The following is a 23,236-nucleotide window of genomic DNA, read 5'->3' on the forward strand; positions in this document are numbered from 1 at the left end:
AAAAGGAGATTCAAAAGCTCACTGAAGAAAATAGATCTTTCAAAACTGGAATGGCACTGATGGACGCTAAGGACTTTATGAGAAAGACAGATATCACAGAACATAGCGAGAAGATTCGAAAAATGGAAGATAATGTGAAATATCTTATTGGAAAAACAATTGACCTGGAAAATAGAATCAGGAGAGACAATGTAAAAATTCTGGGACTACCTGAAAACCATGACCAAAAGAAGAGCCTAGACATCATCTTCCATGAAATTATCAAGGAAAACTGCCCTGAGATTCTAGAACCAGAGGGCAAAATAAATATTCAAGGAATCCGCAGAACACCGCATGAAAGAGATCCAAAAAGAGAAACTCTTAGGAGCATTGTGGCCAAATTCCAGAATTCCCAGGTGAAAGAGAAAATATTGCAAGCAGCTAGAAAGAAACAATTCAAGTATTGTGGAAATACAATCAGGATAACACAAGATCTAGCACCCTCTACATTAAGGGATCGAAGGCCATGGAATAGGATATTCCGGAGGTCAAAGGAACTAGGACTAAAACCAAGAATCACCTACCCAGCAAAACTGAGTATAATACTTCAGGAGAAAAAATGGTCTTTCAATGAAATAGAGGATTTTCAAATTTTCTTGATGAAAAGACCAGAGCTGAAAAGAAAATTTGACTTTCTAACACAAGAATGAAGAGAAGCATGAAAAGGTGAACAGCAAAGAGAAGTCATAAGGGACTTACTAAAGTTGAACTGTTTACATTCCTACATGGAAAGACAATATTTGTAACTCTTGAAACATTTCAGTATCTGGGTACTGGGTGGGAGTACACACACACACACACACACACACACACACACACATGCACACACGTACACATACATAGAGACAGAGTGCACAGAGTGAATTGAAGAGATGGGATCATATCTTAAAAAAAATGAAATCAAGCAGTGAGAGAGAAATATTGGGAGGAGAAATGGAGAAGTTGAATGGGGCAAATTATCTCTCATAAAAGAGGCAAGCAAAAGACTTATTAGTGGAGGGATATAGAGGGGAGGCAAGAGAAAAACATGAGGTCTACTCTCATCACATTCCACTAAAGGAAATAATATAATGCACACTCATTTTTATAGGAAAACCTATCTCACAATACAGGAGAGTGGGGGACAGGGGCACAAGCAGGGTGGGGGGGAGGATGGAGGGGAGGGCATGGGGAGGAGAATGCAATCCGAGGTTGACACTCATGGGGAGGGAAAGGATCATAAGAGAATAGAAGTAATGGGGGACAGGATAGGATGGAGGGAAATATAGTTAGTCCTATACAACACAACTAGTATGGAAATCATTTGCAACACTACACAGATTTGGCCTATATTGAATTGCTTGTCTTCCAAGGGGAAGGGGTGGAGAGGGAGGGAGCTAAAGAAGTTGGAACTCAAAGTGTTAGGATCAAATGTAATGTTCTTACCACTGGGAAATAAGAAATACAGGTTAAGGGGTCAAGAAAGCTATCTGGCCCTACAGGACAAAAGAGAAGACGGAGACGAGGGCATGGAGGGAGGATAGAGGGGAGAGCAGATTGGTCACAGGGGCAATTAGAATGCTTGGGTTTGGGGGGGGAGGGGATAAAAGGGGAGAAAATTTGTAATCCAAAATTTTGTGAAAATAAATGTTAAAAATTAAATAAAAAAAAAGATGACAACGAAAAGTCACTAGGGTCTTGATCAACTGCCTTAGGTAGGCTGAGATCAAGAATGAAGAATCCAGGATCCAGTGAACATCCCCACCCTAGCACCTGGCTCTGTCATATGCCTGGCATTGAGTAGAAAGTGAATAAATATATGCTGAATTGAAATAAAAAAAAAAAAAGTGTAGCATTGCAGGTTGCGCTGTACATTTGTGGACCCCACCTGCTGCCGAGGCCCTAAGAGATGTCTATTGTTCCTTTAAAAACAGCAAAGTCTTGTTTTCACTGTGAATTTTTGTACACTAAAACATACAATCAATATATAATATTTATCAATTTCTGGCATACAATCCAAACTGTTCTCAGAGGCAGAATATATGTATATTGATGCTTTTAACAAGACAGAAAAAGAGAATGATTGCACTTGTAGAATGTCAGTGCTGGAAGAAGCCACTAGTCTGATGAAGAGATACTTGGAAAGACTTCTGTTAACAGATGCAAAATGAAGTCAGCAGATCTAGAAAAATCACATGCACTTTGGAGAAAAATGTAAAGGGAAAGAACAGTAACTTAAAAATAAATTAGAGATGAAAATTGTGAAATTATGAAGATTCTTGCTCCCCTCCAAGAGTTTGTGCATCTTGAGTTTCAAATTCCCTTGGCAGAAGTCAGGGTCCATAGGTAGAGACCATTGCATAGGATGTTAAATGTCTTCAGTACATTGATTGGTTTTCCTGAATTTTCTTTCAGCTGTTTTTTAACATTCTTATAAGGTATAATTTCAGGGGCAGAGAGAGGAGGTGCAGAGGGAAGTCTAGATGAGTCTTTAGCTTAAGTGTTTTTGAATATTGAAAAAAGTTTTATCGATGCTTTTTATAACTTGCTCCTGAAAATGCCCTAAAGGGAATGGATGCTGTAGGTGGTAGTTAGCCTAGAAAGCCTAAGGCCCCATTGAGCTCTTAAGATTCTCCTAATAAGAGATAAGCTCTTCAGATTCTTTTTTTTTTTTTTTTTAACAGGGGTTGAGCTTTATTTCAGGGTCTGGGTTACACGTGCAGGGGGGTTTTCCTTAGGAGGAAGAGGGGGAGATTTCCTAAGGAGGCTAAGCTTAAGGGATTGGAAATAGAAGTACAAGCGGGGAGAGAGGGGGAGGGGAGAGAGGAAAGAAAAGAAGCGGAGCCTACTGTCCTCTTTGGCTCCACACGTGCTAAGAGAGCTTTTAGGCTTCCTCAATCCTACTTAATCTTCAGCCACACAGTTTGCATCTCAATACCGTGCTGTTAGGTAACTAGGTGTGCTCCAATCCGGGACGACCTCGAGGGCAGGGAGACTCCACCCATCACGTATCTCCCGGGGAGAGGCGGAAATACCCGAGCTAGCCGAGCTAGCTCAGTCTAACCTTCTCGAATCCCTGCTGTTCATGGAGGGCCTCGTAAGACTCTAAGATTTAGAAGTCCCACTTTTACCCGCCCGAGACCGTCCACACGGAATTGAGCTTCCAATCCCAACATATCCCCTTCTTTGTTATGCGCGGAGCGCACCTGGCTCTGGAGCAAACAGTGGCTGGAGGCTGAGTGGATTAGGAAGGCCTTTAGCATATGAGTACCCTACAACAAGACTTCATTCACACAGAAATCTGCAGCTAGCACAACTGACAAAGGGAGGCATCAAATAAAACAAAGATGAAACTAAATGGCTGAGTTACAACAGGGGAAGTGCAATCAACTAATCCCAAAGCATATTTTAAGAGGAGCAGCTGGTGTAGGCGCCTTACACCACCACTCCCTTAATCTTGCAAATGGATCTATACAGGTGGAAAATTGGTCACCTCCTCCCCACCCAAGTGTCCTGGGTTTGTGATCCTTCAGCCAGTGGAAAGAGATGCCTAGATGGGAAGCTGTCAGCAGCAGTGTCTGCGGTTGTGATGAGTGCTGCCTCCTCTTTGGGCAGCAAGGTTAAAGCTGTCAGCAGCAGGCTCAGGTGGTGTATGATCCTTCTCTGGGGTCTCTGGGCTCTCCGGGGTCTCCGACATCGGTTTACACCTACGGATCCTTCTAATGGGAATCCACGCATCACCTTTTCCTGTGGAGACACAAACATACCCTCGACCCCATATTAGTATCTTAAAATGTCTAATAGCTGGAGTAGTATGTGAGCCTTTTGAGACAGCTGTATCAAGCTCTGATTGTATTAGGCCTCTTAATCTTAGCTCTGATTGTATTAGGCCTCTTGATCTTAGCTCTGATTGTATTAGGCGATCTCTATCTCCCCTTCTTTGTTTAGCGAGGATCGCCTTTAAGGTAAAATTGATAAGAATGCTTAGTGGCTGGTTACTTTGGTATAGCAGCTGCCAGGAGCTTACAAATGCTTGATTAACATCTGTAAGGAACCTGAATTTCCCGGATTTTTTCTTTATAACAAACACAGGAGCATTCCAGGGTGCTAATTGCTCCTTAACCAGTATTTGTAATGCCTGAAGTTTTTCTGGAGTCAGGGGCCATTGCTCCACCCAAATCGGGGTGTCTGACTTCCAATTCAAGGGTGGGGACTCCAGAGCAACAGCAATGGCCCTTACTAAAAATTTGATAACCTCATCCCGAGGTGGCTAATAGCCATTCCTGCAATCAAGACATAATCGGAGGCTGAGTACTGTAATTGATTTCCTGTAGCCTCAAACTGTCCTGTTCCTGTAAATTGCTGATAAGCCTGGGGGGCCTGAGCCCCTAGCCCACCGGTAGTGCTCTTTACCCTCTGAGAAAATTCTGATACCCAAATCACATTCTGCCCAGGGGTAAGGCAGGCTCTAGCTAAGCTCTTCCAGTCATTAGGAGTCAGAACGAACTGACCACTGAGAGTTTCAAGCATGGCTATGACAAAGGGTGAATTAGGGCCATGCTTGGTACAAGCCTCTTTAAGAGTCGCCACTCTCTTCCACTCTATAGGTATGTGGCTCCTCCGAACCCCACCGGGGACACTGGGGTCTGCTATTTCTAACACAGGAAATGTCCCTACATCTTCTCCATTCTCTATAGCCTTTCTTATTCCTTTTTCCAAACTGGACTGTGGCCCTGAACTGTCTGACCAATGGAGCATGTTATAAGGAGGCGCGGAGGGAAGGCACGGTGTATTCTCCCCTGCCTCGCCTTTTCCATCCGCTAGATGGAGCTCCGAGTCTATTTTTTCTTTACGCTCCTTAACTTTCCGCTTAACTTTCTGCTTGCCTGGACTCTCCGTCCCTCCCGTGTTCTCCCCTCCCCTCTCTCCGCTTCCACTCTCATTCCAATCCCGCCCTGGCCTCTCCGGCCCTTCCAGCAGGCTTTTAATTACACCGAATATCAGGAAATCTAAATCCTCCAGCTCCCCAGGGTATTGTTGCTCATGAGCAGTCATTTGCTCTCTGACCGCTCCCCATTTTTCTCTTGATATTCCTGCCTGCTTGAGCCAAGGAGAGACTTTCCAAATCCTTTTACAAAATTCTCGGAGGTCATCTAACTCTATTGTGACCCCCGCCTTCCTGCATTCCCTGTGAAGTTTCTCAGCCCAGACCTCCTGTTCCTCTGGCTTTATTACTGGCAATAGATTCCCCATCTCCACCCTTTTCCCAGGGGTTTGGGAAGCTTCTCTCCCCTTTCTCTCCTTCCGAATCTAGGATTCGGGATTCGCTTCTTTCACAGCCCCTTCCTGGTGTACCCCAAAAGCACCCAGGATTATCTACGCTCCCAATCCCTGTTGGGGCGCCAACTGCCAGGCCTAGAGGCCTGTATTGGGCTACCCGAGTCTTTCTTACCTGTCCCAGGTCTTCGGTTGGCCAAACCGGATAAACGTATGAGAGAAAGGACGTTCCAGAGTCGAACAGGGGTTGAGCTTTGTTTCAGGGTCTGGGTTACAAGTGCAGGGAGGTCTTCCTTAGGAGGAAGAGGGGGAGATTTCCTAAGGAGGCTAAGCTTAAGGGATTGGAAGTAGAAGTACAAGCGGGGAGAGAGGGGGAGGGGAGAGAGGAAAGAAAAGAAGCGGAGCCTACTGTCCTCTTTGGCTCCACACGTGCTAAGCAGATTCTTTTAATAAGGGCATTAACTATGTAATCCACTCTTAGGTCTACAAAAATTTCCTGGGTGCATGGTACTCTTAAAGACTTCTGAACTGATTCTAGTATTGTAGGATAAGTCTAATATTCTGTAAATTAAGGTACCTAACTGATTCATGAGAGACTCATGTTTCTAATCAGAGTAGGTTATTTTAGATTCGCCTTGATTACGTTAGACTTCTAATTAAGTTTGTTTACGTTATTTCATATTTGGTGTATTGCATATACAAATCAGTCCAAGGCAGCCACTTTTCCTGTCAGGTCTACAAAAATGGCAGTAATATTCTCTTCCCCAGGAAATATACTAGGGAGGGCCAGACACTTCACTAGATGTGGTCTTTTGTTGGAGAGGAGGCCAGGAATGAACTCTGGAAGCCATATTCCTGTCTCTTTAAACAGATAGATATATGTACACTTACTGTTTTATAAACAGAAATCAGGAAGTCTTTTTGTTTTCCCTATGCATAATGTAGTGGTAGTTCTTAATACTTAATATCTGTTGAATAAATTAACGCCAAAGTGAAAGATGAATTTGATTTTGTTCTGCTGCTCTACAGTATAATGCTCAAAATGACCTGAAAATTTATATCCCCCAGTAGCTTTTTGGTCTCATTGATATCCTCCCTTCATGTGACCAAGAATCTCTTGTTTCAAGCTCCCAGTTGGTCTTAGATAGAATTTCTGATGTGTGCTATAGAATGGACCAGTAACCAAATGATAGATTTTGGGATTTTTATGTGACAGGTTATATTGAAATGGGTTAATAGAAATTCATGAAGTTGCTTTTGCAGAAATCCTCCGTGGACAAGATGCAGCAGCTGGATGTAGCACAACAGGAGGCATTGATGAAACTGGAGCAGCTTGAGTAAGTAGAAGACTTACATTGTAAGCAGTTATTAACATTTTGAATGGTAAATGTACGTGTTCTGAAACTGCTTCTTAATATTGTATAGAGCAAGTCAGCTTTTTTCTTTTTAAAGAAAAAAATTTTCTTTTGACTTTCACTATATAATCTCTTCTTTGGCCACTTTTCGAGGGATGCTTTGTCACATTGCTCAGCCCAAGAGCTATCACTTTGTCCTCCTAAATTATTTCTGCATTCATCTCTTTTTACTCTAGACTTTTTTCTTCTGACCAATTGATCCCAATTATATATATTTTTTATTTATCCCTGTAATCCAGGTTCATAAGTCATATAGGAGAAAGAAAACCGCTCTGGAGCTGTGACTTGTAGACCTTCTGTGTGAGGTTCTAAACCAGATGATGAGCATTTTTCTTTGTTTTTTGGTGTTTTAGTTCTCATCTATTTTAGGAAAGACCTTATCTGTCTTGCTTCTGGTCATAATCCCCTTCAGGGGTCTGTAGGGGGTCAATGGGACAGTAAGAGGGCTAGAAAAAACCTGCCCCAGAACTGTCTCTTCACCTCCAGAGGTGACTGGGATAGAGTCAGATTGGGCTGCCATAGTCTGGAGAGGACCATGAACTCTGATCAGCCCTTTATTTTGGTGAGATGGTAAAGCATGAAAGTCTAAGTCTTTTCTGACTGTATTCCTTCTTATTTTTTTCTCCAGTTTCCATCCAGCTTCTTAGATTGTGGCCATAGCCACAGACCATGGCAGTGGTGGGGAATCTGTGGTCTTGCGGCCACATGTGGGCCTCAAGGTCCTTGAGTGCAGCCCTTTGACTGAATCTGAACTTCACTGAACAAATTGCCTTCATAAAAGGATTTGTTCTGGAAAACTTGGACAGAATCAAAAGGCTACACCCAAGGACCTAGAAAATCTCATGTGTCCTTGAAGCTGCAGGTTCCCCACCCCTGGACTAGGGCCTGCCTGCCTCAAGTCTCTTCCCCTAATCTATCTTCCATTTGGACACTAATGTTCAGGTCCTACCACATCACTCTCCCTCCTTCCCACCTCACTAACACAATAAACTCTGGTGACTCCTGATTACCTCTAGCACCAAGTACAAAATCTTCTTTGACATTGAAAAATCCTGCATCTCTAAACCTTAGTGTCAATTCCCCCCTTCCCTCTTACATTCTCCACTGGTATTGAATCTTTCTGTCTTAATACTCTTTTTTTTCCCCCTGCTATTTTTCTTTTTTTAATTTATTTTTAGTTTTCAACAGACACTTCCACAAGATTTTTTAAGTTCCAAATTTTCTCCCCTTCTCTCCCCTCTGCCCATCTCAAGTGATCGGGCATTCTGATCACCCCTTCCTGCGATCTGCCCTTCTTCTATCACACCCCCACCTTCTCTTATCCCCATCCTCTCTATTTTCTTGTAGGGCAGATAGATTTCTATGCCACATTGACTGTATATCTTCCCAGCTGCATGTAAGAACAATTTTTAACATTCGTTTTTAAAACTGAGTTTCAACTACTCTCCCTCCCTCCTCACTCATCCCCATAGAGAAGGCAAGCAATTCAGTATAGGTTATATAGATATAGTTATGCAAAACACTTCCATGACAGTCATATTGTGAAAGACTATCTATAATTCCCCCATCCTATTCTGTCCCCACTTGTTCTATTCTCTCTTGACCCTATCCCACCTCAAGTGTTTACTTCTAATTACCCCCTCTTCCCATTTGCTCTCCTTTCTCTTATCCCCCTCACCCCTGGCTCATCCCCTTACCCCCTACTTTCCTGTAGTGTAAGATAGATTTTCATACCCAATTGAGTGTACATGTTATTCCTGCCTTAAGCCAAATGAGATGAGAGTAAGGTTCACTCTTTCCCTTTCAACTCTCCCCTTTTGCCCTTCATTGAAAAAGCCTTTTCTTGCCTCTTTTATGTGAGATAATTTGCCCCATTCCATTTCTTCCTTTCTCCTCCCAATATATTCCTCTCTCACCCCTTAATTTTTTTTAGATATCATCCCTACCTATTCAATTCACCCTTTGCCTTCTGTCTGAATGCATATAATCCCTCCAACTACCCAAATACTGAGAAAACTCTCAAGAGTTGCAAATATGGTCTTTCCATATTGGAATGTAATCAGTTCAACTTTAGTAAGTCCTTTATGATTTCTCTTTCCTGCTTACCATTTCATGCTTCTCTTGATTCTTGTGTTTGAAAGTGAAATTTTCCATCCAGCTCTTGTCTTTTCATCAAGAATGCTTGAAAGTGGCTCCTGTGGGTTCCTCTGCCCTCTCCCCACTCTGCTGTCTTGGGGCTGGACCCCTCTACTCTCTCACACAGGTTCCACAGATTTTTTCCACTGACCTTCCAATTTGTTCTCAGCGTTTTAGGGTTGTGAAGTCTAGAAATCTCTACAGTTGCCTCAAGGCCCTGGTCAGGTCCTATCTGTGCTGGCATGACCCACACTGGATTATGCTTTGCTCTCAGTGTGGCATGATAGACACTTTCTGGTGACATACCAGTTTTGTTTTGGGCTAGATATTTGTTTCATTCCATTTGAGTTCTGCAGCTCCAGAATTTGTTTAGAGTCTTTTTACAGGTATTTATTTGACTGGGCTTGGTGAGAGCACTCTATAAAGTCTGTGCTGTTACTCTGTCATCATGACTCCACCCCTGAGCATTTTTTTCATATGACTAAAAATAGCTTTGATTTCTTCTGAAAACTGCCTGTTCATATCCTTTGACCATTTATTAATTGAGGAATAACTTGTATTCTCATAAGTTTGATAACTTTCACTTGCCCAATTCCACGTTTTAAATTCCAATGATTTTCTTGGAGTTTTTGTGTCTCTTTCATTTGGCTCATTTTAATTTTTAAGGCATTCTTGTCTTCAGTGAATTTTTGGGCTTTTTTGATGAAGCTGTTGACTGTCTTGTTCTAAATAACCCCAGAGTGATACAAACTTATAAATTGTAAGAGAACTGGGAAAGGTAAAGCTCCAAATGAACTGATGTTTAGAAAATATGTTACAGGTAAGAAAAAATGATGTTTCTGATGTTTGGAACATGAAAGCAAATGTGGTAACTGATAGGAAAAGGTTCAGAGTGGCTAAAATGAGCAACTTTGATTACAAAAATGTAAAAAGATCTGTGTAAACAAGTACTATTAAGAAGAGTTAACTGAGAAAGAAAATCTTTGCCACTGGTCTCGCAGATGAAAGACCAACATCTCTATGGAATTAGTTTTCAGAGGAAGAACTCCAAGCCATCAACCACCACTAAGGGGGAAATTCAGAATTAGATAGGAACATGAAATCAATTCTGAAGGTTTTACCTTACAACCTTCAGGTTGGCAAGGATGACAAGAACACCAAAGAGGGCAATGGGACCATCATTGCTGAGGGGCTTATGAATTGGGGTTTGCCACTCTGGGAAGCCATTTGGAACAATGTCCCAAAATTCATTTAACTTGAATTCAAAATTTAAAAAATTTTAAAAGTCACAGGACTACTGTGAGTCAACAAGCATTTATTAAGTTCCTGCTGTGTGCTACACACTGCTCGACATTGGGGACACAGAGAAAGGTAAAAAAAAAAAAAAGTGGTTCCTGCTTTTAAGAAGCTCACAGTCTAGTGGAAGAGAGTATGTAAAGAGCTATGTTAAAATAAGGCAGATAAAGGATAAGGTGGAGGTAGTTAACAAAGAGAAGGCCTGAATGTTAAGAAAAATGAGGAAAGCCTCCTCAAGGGTGAGGTGGGAGAGGGTTCCAAGCCTGGGGGAGAGCCACAGAAATACACAGTTGGGAGATGAAGGATCTTGTGCAAGGAACAACCAGGAGGTCCCTGTTCCTGAAATACAGAATATAGGGTGATGAAGAAGGTGTGAAAAGATAGGAGTGAATCAGGTTATAAAGGCCTTCAGATGCCAAATAGAAGATTTTATATTTGATTCTGGTGGTTGACATAGAAAGTCCTTACTGTGGCCCAGAAATCCCACTGCAAGTTTGTACACCAGGGAGGTCAAAGGACACAAAGCAGAATCCCATACACATGAAAGTATTTAAAGCAATAATTTTGTGAAGCAACATAAGATACCTGTTGGTAAAGGAATGGCTAAAGAAATTGTTGACTCTAGATGTGAGGGAATAATATGATTGTTAAATAAGAAACAGTGAGACTCACCATGGCTTCATCTGTTGATGAACTCTAGCTTCCTGGGTCTCCTCTCTGATGCTCTGGGGACCCTTGTCCAGTGCCCAGGCAGTGTGCATCTCCAAACCATTGTTTGCAAAGGCCTGACCTGCCTTGATAGAGGAAGCTCCTCATCTAGCTCTCTCCTTCCCAGTGAAGTCACAGATCTAGTTCAAGCAAAGTAACTTTTCTATTTTTTTATAGACTTAAAATGATCTTTATGTGGTGGAATGGGCATTTCTCAGCCTCAGAAAGGCAAGAGTGGGTGCTCTTATGGCCTGATTTCTTTCCTTCTTCCTAGCTCTGTCCCACTTGAAGAGCAAGCTGAATTCAAGCAGCTCTTAGAGGACATCCAAGAGCTGCAGCAAACACTGAACAGATTTCATCAAAAAACTGTAGGACCCTGTTCTTCAAACCCTTTGGGCTGATGGGGCTTTGTTTGTTTTCACCTGCCCAAATCAAGTTTAGCTATCATGACCCTGGAAAGTGAAACTTGGGGCTCCACCTCTAGGTTCCCTGATCATTTTAAAAGAAGAGATTATCTAGATGTAGAAGTAATCTACCCGGCGGATTGGGAAGATGGAGGGTCTCTCCAAGATGCAATCCAGAAAGTCAGGGCACCTCCCAAACCATCAGACAACCTTAGGCAGGTGACATTATCAAGTATGACATTAAAAATGGTTTATTGGCCTGGAGTTAGTGATTTAGGGCACATGACTTCCACATTCTGGACCTCAGTTTCCTCATAAGGTAAAATGGGTGGAAAAATGTAATTCCTGTCAAGTGCATAGGTTAAAGTTCTTAACCTTTTTTTGCGTTGTGGACTCTTGGCATTCTGTGAAAGCCTAAAAACTTATCAGAAGAATTTTTTTTGACATATAAAATAAAATCTATAGAGTTACAGAGGGAATCAATTAAGTTGAATTAATAGTTAGCAAATTATTTTTTATAAAAAACAAGTTCATAGACTTGGTCAAGATGGTCTATAAGGTCTCTTTCATGTTCAGCGTTTTATGACTGTGCTCTGCTGTCCTAACAGAGCAGTGGTAACCTTCACAGATAGAGTTTAGACCAGGAACCAGAGGAAGGATTTACTAGTGTTTTCTCAGCCCTCTCAAGGATGAGGGTGTTCTGGTTCTAGAAGCTGCTAGTGATTCTTTAGATAAAAATAGCCATGAAGTTGAAGAGAGTGTTTTGTTATATGTTTATTTTTACATATAAAAACACATCATAAAATATATATTTTATTATTTTGATATTTTATTATAACATTCGATTCGATTTTCAAGAATATGTACCTTCCTTTGTTCTGATACTATGCCCACCAAGCAACTGTTCCATTTCTTCTGTCATCTAATTTCCTGAAATGACTTACCTGCTAGGAGATAGCGAATGCCCTATTCACATGACCAGTAAGGGTTCTAGGGCCAGGTCTGCCCCCCCGCCCCCATGCTAAATTTGTGAATTAGGATTCTGGTATGTTGTTACCACATAGGAATTTAGTTAATGTGAATCCATATCCCACAGCCTGATCATCCTTGGGTCACCTGATAAATGCATAGTTGCTGTGTTTATAATGATTATACCATTCATGTGCGGGTACTAGTTGAGTGTTATTAAAGCTATGTCCTGTCTGGGTTATTAAACAATTATTAATTACTGTTTCCTGACCTAGGTAACAATACAAGAAGGAATTTCCCAGAAAAGGCTGGATATTTCTAAGATCACTAAAAGTCTGGTAAACATTTTCATTAATTTTCATTTAACTAGACTTGCAGCCTTGAGCCTGGGAAGTCAGATGGAGGAACATTGGAGCTCTGTGGGTGGTCAAGGTGAAATGGAGCTTTCATTGGACAACAAACATTTCCTTATATGATGAATACAGTCATGTCCACAAGGATTTCTTCTCCAAGTTGAAACATTAAAACAAAATCTCCATAAAGTGACAACAGCCATGGTATTGTGAAAAGTATTGGACTGGAGCTTAGGAGTTGTGAGTTCTACTTTTTGTAGTGCCACCAAGGTCATTTGTGTCTGGGCCTCAACATATTCATCTCTAAGATGAAAGTCACTTTGCAAGCACTTATTAAGCTCTTAATATGTTCCAGGTACTGTGCTCAGCCCTGGAAACACAAGCAAAAAGATAAGCAGTCCTCACCCTGTTCTGAAGGGGTGGGGGGAGAAACATGTTGGAGAAGAGCCACCTGACTTGGATGCTGTCCTTAAGTGGAAGTTCTGGGCTGAGTCCTGTGATCCAAGGAGGAGGCTCCAGGGCAGGGGTCCAAGATGAAGGGGTCTCTGGGGCATGATGGTGTAGCCTGGTGGGAAACAGAGAGGCTTGACAAAGAAAGCATAGAGGAGAACATGAAATTCAAGTCTGGTTACATTAAATCACAAAGCTTTTCCACAAATTAAATTGTTACACCTAGGATACTGAGGGGAAAAAAATTTTAATCTGAATTTTTATTGATAACTTTCTGCTTCTATAGCACCTAAAATTTTCCTCATATCCCACTCCCTTATGTTTCCCAGACTGCCATTCTACGTTGCCAGGCCTAGAGGCCTAAGGGCTACCCGAGTCTTACCTTACCCATCGCAGGTCTTTGGCTGGCCAAACCAGATAAACGTATGAGAGAAGAGACTTTCCAGAGTGGAACAAGGCCTAGGCTTTATTCAGGGTCTTGGTTACATGTGCAGGGGGAATTCTTCCTGAGGAGAGAGGAATCTCCCAAGGAGGCAAAGATCTTACAGTAAGAGAATGGAAGAGTGGGAGAATGGGAGAGTAGGAGAGTGGAAGAGGGGGAGAGGAGAGAGAGGAGAGGGGCCTTCTGCCCTCTAAGGGCCCCTCAGAGCTAAGAGCACCTTCAGGCTTTCCTGACCCTACTTAAGCTCTCCCGCCACATAGTTTGCACCTGAATACCGTGCCTGTTAGACAACAATAGGTGTGCTCAGACCCCGGGCCAATCTTGAGGGCAGGGATGCTCTCTCTCAGCACGTTTCCCATGGGAAGAGGCGGAAATGCACGAGATAGCCCGGTCTCACACCTCAATTCCCTGCTGTTCCCTGGGGGGGCCTCATGAGAACTCCTCACCTTTACCTGCCCGAGACTGTCCACATGGAACTGAGCTTACACCCCCAACACTACGTAACATAATTTTTCAAGAAAAAAAAGAGGAAGAAGAAAAAAGCAGAAAAACAGACTACATCCAAAAAAAGTCTTTATATACAGTGGCCCACGTTGTGGACCTCCCACCTCTCTGGAGGAATTGGGGAAGACATCTTGTCACATTTTCTCTTCGGAGCCACGCTTATTTTTATTGTAATTGTGTAACATTCTCCTTTGGTTTTGTGGTTTACTCTTTCCATTTACATTGTTGTGGTCATTATGTGTGTTTAAAATTTATTAACATTCATTGGAGTTCCAAATTCTTTTCCTCCCAACCCTACCCCCTCAATTACATGTTAAATTTTAAGCATTTTTTAAAAGTCTTTTTAAAGAGTTCTGATACAGAATTATGCATGTGCGATGGTGTAAAACACATATTAGTCATTTTGTTCAAGAAGTCTCAATTTAAAAAAAAAGTAAAAAAATAGCCTGCTTCAGTCTGTACTCAGACTGTATCAGGTCTTTCTCTGGATGCAGTATACTTCATCATTAGTCCTTTGGGATTGTCTTGGATCATTGTAATGCTGAGAATTTCATCATTCAGTGTTGCTGTTCCTCTATACAGCATTCTCTTGGTTGTGTTCATACTTTCATATTTCACCAAAGTCTTTCCATGTTTTTCTAAAATCCACCAGCTCATCATTTCATATAGCTCAATAGTATTCCATCACAATGATACACCTCAACTTGTTCAGCCATTCTCCAATTGACGGGCATCCCCTTGATTTCTAGTTCTTGGCCTCCATGAAAAGAGCTGCTAAAAATATTTTTGTACAAATAAGCCCTTTCTTTTTCTTTTCCCCCTTTCAAAAATTTTTCTGGCATGGATACCTTGCAGTGGTATTGGTGCATCAAAGGGTATGCACAGCTTTATGGCACAGTTCCAAACTGCTCTCCAGAATGGTTGGTCAGTTCACAACACCAACAATGTCTCAGTTTTACCACATCCCCTCCAACTTTATAATTTTCCTTTTTAGGCATATCAGTCTGATACATGTGAATTGGCACCTCAGAGTAGTTTTAATTTGCAATTCTCTTATCAATACTCATTTAGAACATTTTATATGGCTATTGATAGTGGGTTTTTTTTTTTGGTCTAAACTCTGCCTCTTAATATCCTTTGATCATTTATCAAATGGGAATGATTTTTATTTTTATAAATTTGTATCAGTCCTCCTTATAGTTGAGAATTAGGCCTTTTTCAGAGATAGTGTAAATTCTTTCTCCCAGTTTTCTGCTTTCCTGTAATTTGGGTTGCTTTTATGTAATAAAACTTTACATAAGAAAAATTATCTTTTACATTTTTGTAATGTAATTTTGTTAAACAATAATTTTTATATGATTTTGTATATACTCCAATTCTATATATAAATTATCATACTTTACTTTTGTAATTCTCTCTGTATTTTCTTTGGTCTTACGTCCTTCTCTTATCCATAGATCTGATTGGTAAACTATTCCATAGACTCTTAATTTGCTTATGGTGTCACCCTTTATGTATAATCCATGTATCCTTTTTGACCTGATTTTAGTATATGATATGAGATATTGGTCTATACCAAGTTTCTGCCATACTGTTATCCAGTTTTTCTAGTGGTTTTTGTCAAATAATGAGTTTCTGATCCAAAAGCTTGGATCTTTGGGTTTATCATATGTTAGATTACTATGGTCTTTTAATATAATGTGTACCTAATCTACTCATTGATCCACCTTTCTCTTTCTTGGCTAGTACCAGATTGCTTTGATAATTATTGCTTTATACAACATGACCTATTTTAAGGGAAGTGCCCAAGATCACACTTTGAGTGAGTGGCAGTTTGTGGCCAGAACTCAGATTTGCAGCCTCAGACTCAGTCCAGTGGTTTCTTTGCTTCATGGCTAAAGACAGTTTGGGTTTTGTGTTACCCGGTTGACCATCCATTGATTTGGTTTATCCATCTTGAGCTTCATTATTGTGGGGAAAGAACCCTGCTCTCCCAAATAGATTGTCTAATCCAAGTTTTAATATTCTTTCCTCAACAGAATGAATTAAAATTGTCACTAGTTACTTTGAAAGAAGAACGGGAGATTTTGAAAACAAAAATTGTGGACTCTCCAGAGAAATTAAAGAATGACATTGAGAAAATGAAAGAGACACTGCAGAAACTCAAAACTGCAAAGGTGAGTAATTTAGAGAAAGCAGTTTTATTATTTTTTAATAATATTTTTCCTTGATTACATATCAAGACAATTTTTAGCGTTAATTTTTTTATACTACTTAGAGTAAGTCTACTTGGTTTTTTTTTTTTGTTCGATACTTTTTTCCAAATCATTTATTTTATTTTTTAAAAAAATTATTTAAAGTTAAATATTTAAATACACAATAAGAAAAGGAAAAGAAACATAGACTTAAATGCTAAAACTTAAATACAAAGTAAGAAAAGAAACAAGCATTGCCATTTGTACAGCAGAACGCAACAGAAGATTCAAAATATATAGCATTAAATTTCCTTTTCAAGGAAGCCTATATAATCAATACTATAGGTTGTGCTCAGGGCTGTCCATCTTATTTTTTTCTTGAGGTTTTCTTTTGTTCTCTGCTGTATACTTTTTACTTTGTTCTTCCCCCCAATCTCCCTCCCCCAAGAAGGCTACAATTAAGCACATACATACATGCACATCCCCCTACACACATCCCCCCACGTATATACATTATATATATATATATATATATATACACACACGCCTATACACACACATATATATATCACGTATAAGCAAACATATGTATACTTACATATGTGTATCTATATCATCCTCATATATAGTCATATACATTCATATGTATCTATGTAAGGCTGTACTATGAGAGAATGAGGATTTATTGGCTAGATTTCTTCCTGTCTCCTTTCTCCCTCTCTCCTTCCCTCTCTTCCTTCCTTCCTTCTTTTGTTCCATTTCACTCTGAAGCTTCTAGATTGGACCACAATAGATCCCTGCCCAAGCTCCACTTAATGGCTATATTTTGGGCTCTCCTGGCTCAGAGTGATTGTCAATGGTAACTGTTTCTCTTTTGACTAGAAACCCTGAGGGTTTTCTTCTCCCAGTTTAATTTTTTCGATTTCAACCTTATACTGTCTAGTTATTTTAATTAGTCTAAAACAATATTGATTAATATGGCTGACATATAATGTAGTTTCTGTATTCTTTTTTGATTAGAGCTATTTTAATTTAATTTTGTCTGAGGTCATGATCATTCCCACTGCTTTTTATTCCTAATAAATTCTACTCTTGATCTTTATTTCTTCCTGAATCCTGTTTTACTTCTACCTTGCCCTTCTATTACTTAACCTTCCCCTCTCCAAAGATTCCTTCCTTATCCTCCCCCTCACTCTTTCCCCTTATTTTGTTTTTATCTCAATTTAGAAAACTTTTATAGCCCTCCAAATATGTGTTCTTTATCCCATTCCTGTTACTCTAGACACCCTTCTGTACTATCCCCTCATCCTCTTTCCTCACCTATTTCCTCTTATTTCTTTATAAATTTAGAAGACTTTTATTCCCTTCTAAGTGTATGTATTCTCTCATTAGCCCAGATCTGATGTGAATAAGCTTCTCTCTCTTCTCCCTCTTAGTCTTTTTTCTTTCTGAATTTAGAAGACATACCATATGTATGTATGTATGTATGTATGTATGTATGTGAGCACATGTGTGTATGTATGTATGGTTCCCTCTTTAGCCCATTCTCGATGCAAGCAGGGCTCCAGAGCTCCCAAGCCTCCATCCTTATTGAATTCCTCTGTCAGTTCTTCTCACACTTCATTTTGTCTAAGACAATTATTCTTTTTACTTTTTCCTAAATGGTTTTACATTTTACAATCCCATTATACTCAGGTCCACCTCAGTCGTTCTTTTGAACTACCTAATTGCTAATAACAATCTTAGACATGTTTGACATTTCCTCATGTAAAAAGTAAAAGTCTGTCCTTACTGAGTCCCTTCTAAATAGTCTGATATGTGCCTTATATTTCTTTTAGATTTTGTATATCATTTTCTATTAAGTTCAGGCTTTTTTTGCAACAAAATCCTGAAAGTCTGGCAATTCATTGAAGGTCCACTTTTTTAATTCAGTATTTTGCTTAATTTTGCTGAGTATGATATTTTCAGCCACAACCCCAGTTCTTTTACTCTTCGATATATAATGCTCCAAGACCTGCAGGGTTTTAGTGTCACTGCTGCTAGTTCTTCTGTAATTCTAATGCCAAAAATAAGACATTTGTGTCATCACCAGGGTTAGAGAATTTATTTGGAAACATTGTGAGTTCATTTGTGTTAAAGAGGGCCAAGAACACTTTGGCAATTAAGGGATAGCAGTGTGCATTGAGACTGTGATATTCCTCTGCTACTGAGAAGCTGAATTGCTCCAGAGTGCTTCATTCTCTGTTCAGTACGGGGATTATTGAAGAGCAAACAGACATTACTACAATTTATATAAAGAAGGTGATTGAGTTGTGATTTCTACCAAGATTTTTTTCTTTTCAGCTTGAAGTGACTGAGAAACATGAAGCCTTTTGAGAGGAAATTGAGGTTATGCCTTCATTCCAGATGGAGCTACAGTTATATCAAAAGAAAATGCAAGAACTTGCAGAGAGCTCGGATGAACTAATGAGGATCTCAAAAGAGGTTTGTGTTATCTAATGCTAACATCTGCACCTCAGCAGTCCTTCACCACTTCCTGCGTGGAGGTAAACCCCTGGTGCTCCAAGACTCTGCCAGCTGAATTCAAGCTCTAGCATATTCTGCCAGACTTTTAAGTAGGATCCCCAAAGTCATCTACTATTTTCATTCAGGTTGAACTCAAAGCACATGGATGTAGTTCTCAAAGAGGAGATAATAGACACTTACATTGATCGTTATTAAGATTTTCTTGATAATCTCGGTGGCAATAGGGATATGTTTTTTTCCCCTGTTTGTTTAGCGTCTATCCCAGATACTGAATATCGGGCATTATCTCTTGAGACTTTCAAAATTGTGTAACTTCCAAAACAGACTTCCTTTGTGCACACTTTACCCCCATAGGACATTAGAGGCTGGGATAGTAGCGTCCAAATGTGCAAGCAAATGAATGATATGAAGTGGAGAGCCATGATTTCCTAAAAGATGGATCCTTTTTGTATTTTGCTGTGCAAATGAAAATGCTCTCTTTTGTGTTTCAAGTTCAGAACCTTTTTTTCAGAAGTTATGCCTACTGATTAAACTGTGATATTCAGTTGGGGAACAACCCACAGAATCTGTGCTCCAGGGCATCTTGTACCAGTACTGAGTTACTGTGAAGATCAAAATTGAAAATGAAGAAGAAAATAGATTGCATTACATCTATGCAGTGATCAATGACACCCCCCCTCCCCTACCATGCCTCACAGGTAAAAAAGGCACACAGGAAAACTGGTAAAAACATAATAAAATTGTGCATTTAAGGCTCATACAGCTGTCTGGACACCATCCACTGCCGCCTTCTGGTCGGGGTCTGGCATCAGAGCAGTTTCCAGCCAACCAGCTTCTCCAGTTCAGACAGTTGTAGAGCTCCTCTTCTCTGCCAAAAATATTTTACAAAATTGGTCTTAGCACAGTCTGAAATTTGCTTTTCCAATAAGCAGGTTGATTAGTGAGAGTTAGCTCAAACCTTACTATTAGAAAATCAAATTGGGAACCTTTTATATAAGAATTTACAATGCGCACAAAGTGTCATGTTGATACATCTAAGAAACGCAGATGCTACCTGAAAATTAGAAGCAAATTTTTATACTTGATGATCTTCGTTCTCCAGAACTAATAACGGAAGACTTTTTTGTAAGAAGATGGACTCTAATGAATTCTCTCATTATCTATAATTGTAAATAAGTTGCTTATAACAAAACATTTTCAATTTCTAGCCATTTTCAAATGAATCTCTAGTGAAAGTGGATACACCTTTAAGTGGATGTCTTTAAGGCATTTACAAGGTAGACTCCAAGCCATTTTTCATTTCAGATAATTAATAGTGCTGCTGTTCTTCTTTTCATGTAACACGGAGCTCGAATATTCAGGGTCCAAACAAGTTTCCTTTCAAATGATAAAGTCTCATTAATCACAGCAGGACTGGGCAGAGTTGTCAATACCATCAAATTATTGCAAAAGATTAGCTCACAAAATTTAGAAGGTCTTCTAAAACTCATGCAAAAATTTTTACTTAAATATTTCTTTCTAAAAGTATTTCTCTTTCTCAGAAACAGTTTAAAATTTATCCTGATGTGTAAAAAGATAATCAGTCAACTTTTGTGAAGTAAATTAGTTGGAAACCTCCAAACTGAAAAGTAAAAGTAAATCTTTACAATTGAAATTTATCCAAACTAAATTGGTGTAAAATGCCTTTAAGTATTATAAATCCGAAATTAAAATGAATTCCTAATTCCTAACCACCACAAACAGATTCCTAATAGCCACCACCACCCCTCCCTTGCCCCCATCATCAGAAAGTGTTTTAAGTAATAGCCAAATAATTACAGCCCTTCCTTCAGAATATCACAGCACATGGTCAGCAAGGCTCATACAAATGACCTAATGGTTTCCAAACCCATTTTTTATCTTTTTCTCTACAGTACAATTGATTTTCTGACATCCATATTATAAGAGAAATTGTTTTCTAACAGTATCAGGTACAACAGTTTATCAGATTTCACAATATAAGAACATTTAGAAACATAAAAATACCATGAACAATATTATATATTTGGAACTTGAAACAAAACCCATTACCAGTCAGGTGGCCTCAATTCAGTTGAATTGAGCATTTAGCATTTGGCTAAATTACCTTACATAAACAATCATTCATCTCCAGTCTGTACTTATCACATCTAAACACCCATATGAAGTTACCAAGCATGAGGCAGTTATGTCTAATTAAAGAAATAACAATAGAATGTTTGCCCTCTGCTGGGCTCTGGGTTAAGCATTTGGCATTTACATGATCCTCACAACCACTCTGGGAGGTGGGGGCTACTATTATCCCATTACAGAGTAGTAAACGTGCTTGAAGTCACACAGCTAATATTTTTTAATGCCAAATAGTGTCTTTTATATGAGGTTCTGATTTACCACAGTTATCCTGATAGGAGAATACGCTCAGACTGCATTCTGATTTCCCTCAGGACAGATTTCAGACCAGATCAAATAAAATCTGGAAGTATAATCACTGATGGTAACATTGAAATCTCCAACCCTAACCCAGTTGATTTCATTTATTAGGGTTCTCTTACCTGCTCAGTCTTCCTCCTACTGCTTTCATCATGTTCCTTACCTTTTTAAAGATCTGTCATGGTGCCCTGTTAATGATAAAGTCCAGATTCCGTTTTCTCACCTCAAGGTTTATTTAATCTTGTGTTAATATTGTATTTAATTGTTCCAGGGTACAAGAAAGAGAAACAAAAAACTTCGCCTTCCTGAACCCTCTTTGGTTTGGTTGATCCTAAACACTTTCTCTTACACAGAACCAGTCCCTGGAGGACCAGGCTGAAAGTGCTCAGATTGTATTAAAGAAACTGAAGACCGAGGAAACCTCGTTGAAAAGACACAATGACTACATTGAGGAGAAAGAGAAGCTTGCCAAAACCCAGCTGAAGATAAATAAGAAAGATGAGGATTTCAAATGATATAAACGCTTAGTACTTGAGTATGAATTTAAACTATTTTCAACTGCATGATGTAATATTGAAATTGATCAGTAGTTTATCAATTGGGATCTTTTGAAAAAAAATCATTGCTTTCATAATTAGTCAAAAACATAAACTTAAGTAAATATGAAGTTCACTAACAACCCCAGACAATTCCATTTAGAAATGAAAGACAATTTAGAAAAGAAGACAATTCCATTTATTTTAAGTAATTTGTTAAAGAAGAGCCTTCTGCTTGTGCTTTATTTCAATTCCATTAGTTTTATGAGCTGTCCAAATTATTTCCTATATTGGACAAACTAGATCCCATTTTGGAACTTTTTCATAAGCAGCAACATTAATATTATCAGATTTCTAGAAGGCTGTTAGCTCAGTGTTGATGTGTTATAAGGAGAAATGCCTTGACAGTCTGTCTTGGCCATAGAAGCGAAAACATCCTGTGCAGTTAGTTGTGGTATCAATGGTTCTTAAAGTATGTTCTTTCTAGCTTCTGTGCCGGATTGTAGTATTTGTATTTATAACGTGAAAATTTCTACACTTTGGTTCTGCTGAGAATCAATCACTTACTTGGTTTTTTAATTTGGAAACTGGCATTTCATCAAATGCAATATCTTCCTATTAATTCTAATGATGTGTATTTCACCCTGACAAGCAGGAGGAGGTAATTTGTAATGTTTGGGTACCACCAGCATTTTGAAGAAATACTTTTAGCATAACTATCAAGAAGAGAAGATAGGGTCTCCTAAAGTCAGCCTTCACATTCTACCATACAATGAAGAGATGTGAAATTCCTCTTGAGCTATCCACTTATGTAAACGTAGTTGTTTTAGAAATTAAAAAAAACCTTCTAGTCTTCTGCCAACAAAACGTTAGTAATTATCTTGAATTATCTATACACCTTTTTTATTAAAAAAAATCCTGCTGTAAAAGTCCATTGACCAGATTTAGAAAGGTTTTGGGACAGTGATTTGAATTGTACTGAGGTTTGACTTCATGCGGTATATCCTGAGTTTTAAGTACTTGCTTTTAGGTGTTAAAATTCACTAACATGAAATGATTCTGACACTTTTTAATTACTTGTTTTTATATCGAGTGCAGTTGTAAGTTTTTTCAGGCAAAGTTTTTTACTTGATAGGAATAAGGAGAAATACTTTCAAGTATCTTGCATTTCCACTTAAAGTTTGTTTTCGTTTGTTTGGACATTTATTTAAAGAGCAGCCATCATTCCACAGTCTTGGTTTTTGCTGTAGGGAATGTAATAAACTTCAGAAGAAGAGAGGAGCCATTTGTAAACAGGTGACAGCAATTAAATGTGAGGCCCAAAAGGTCAGACATGAAATACAGCAGCTCCAAGATGTCACTGAAAGTGAGAGGTGAAAGTCCCAGGTGAGGAGAGCTGTGACCTGTAGATGCACTGTAACTGCCAAGTAAAGGAGTAACCTCTCAGGGAACTTTGGTGTGTTCTTGATGGTTTTCCCTGCAAACATCTGGTAATCAAATTAAAAGCATGACCAGCAGACAGTATCTCTTCAAATACTTGGTTTTCGCTGTTGCTTTTA

General features: G+C 39.4%; 1 pseudogene; it reads left to right on the forward strand.

Annotated features, from left to right (window-relative positions):
• Nucleotides 1–23,236, forward strand: part of LOC140513080 (kinetochore protein Nuf2-like) — a 43,135-nt pseudogene that overhangs the window by 17,461 nt on the left and 2,438 nt on the right.

Source organism: Notamacropus eugenii, chromosome 7, assembly GCF_028372415.1.
Source record: "Notamacropus eugenii isolate mMacEug1 chromosome 7, mMacEug1.pri_v2, whole genome shotgun sequence".
Lineage (NCBI taxonomy): Eukaryota > Metazoa > Chordata > Mammalia > Diprotodontia > Macropodidae > Notamacropus > Notamacropus eugenii.